The sequence below is a fragment of the Mesitornis unicolor genome, unplaced genomic scaffold (assembly GCF_000695765.1).
Source record: "Mesitornis unicolor isolate BGI_N332 unplaced genomic scaffold, ASM69576v1 scaffold8420, whole genome shotgun sequence".
Lineage (NCBI taxonomy): Eukaryota > Metazoa > Chordata > Aves > Mesitornithiformes > Mesitornithidae > Mesitornis > Mesitornis unicolor.
In genome coordinates, this window is record NW_010158963.1 from 8,666 (window position 1) to 9,970 (window position 1,305).

The following is a 1,305-nucleotide window of genomic DNA, read 5'->3' on the forward strand; positions in this document are numbered from 1 at the left end:
GCAGTAAACTACAGCTCAAGTGCTAAAAATAAGCTAACTACACAATTCTAAATACTAATTATTAACATAAACCCGATTATGAAATGACAGACACGGGCAGATGATGAGGAGCTCGGTGCACAGCAGAATCCCAGACTAAAGCAGCTGAGGACGCTGTGCATGTCCTTCCACTGCCACCACCACCACCACCACGGCCACCACGCATGGCACCACCACCGTGCACGAAAAATAAGCTAACTACACAATTCTAAATACTAATTATTAACATAAACCCGATTATGAAATGACAGACACGGGCAGATGATGAGGAGCTCGGTGCACAGCAGAATCCCAGACTAAAGCAGCTGAGGACGCTGTGCATGTCCTTCCACTGCCACCACCACCACCACCACGGCCACCACGCATGGCACCACCACCGTGCACGGCACAGCCAAGGCATGGAGGCACAGACGTGGTTACCTGCGGCAGCTGCAGGCGCTGGGAAGGGCTCTGGGCTCCGCTCGGGCTCCTCCGGGCGTCTCTCGGCTCCTCGCCGTCCTCGCTCCGTTCCCGCAGCCAGAATGGGAGCCGGGGCCCTTTTATCACCCCCTGCGCTGTGGCTCCCTGCACCACCCAGCTGCCACCGCCGTGATTTATCCCGGGTAACGTCACCGCCGACTTGACCGGCTGGCGGTTTCCTTCATGGCCTGGAGCACCAGGACAACGCTTGTTCCTCCTTCATCTGTGTTGCCAAGGATGCTCCACGATGGTGACCCCGGAGGGGATCCTTGCGCTTTGAGGAAACCGAGTTTTTAGGAAATCAGGAGAGTTACTGAAGCATCTCAGCCTGATGGGACAGGAAGATGGCATCCAGGGCACATGGGCATGGATTCAAGGAGGCTGGTAATAGGAAGTTATCTGCTGTTCCCAATCCCCCAGGAGCTGTGGCTCACACAGTGCTCGTTCCCGTTTCTAACGCAACACAGGAGAAGGATTTTATTGACAAAACCAATGTGGACAGGTCGCAGAAACCTGACAAACACTGGCTTCGTTAAGACCAAACCTCAAATTGATCTCGGTTGTATTTGTAACGACTTCCATGAATTGGCCCTAAAAAATGAAGTCGTGATGTACAAAGCCCACAACAAACATCATTTGGAATAAGCAGTGCTTGTGCTGGCTGAACAAAACACAGCCGAAAGGTGCATTTCAAAGGAAAATCTCATCCCGCAGTGCACGCAGGAGTTTCCATTGTGCAGGGCAGATCTTATCTGGGACTGCTTTGGCTCCGCTCAGCCGTGCTCAGTGGGGACCGACCTGGCAGCA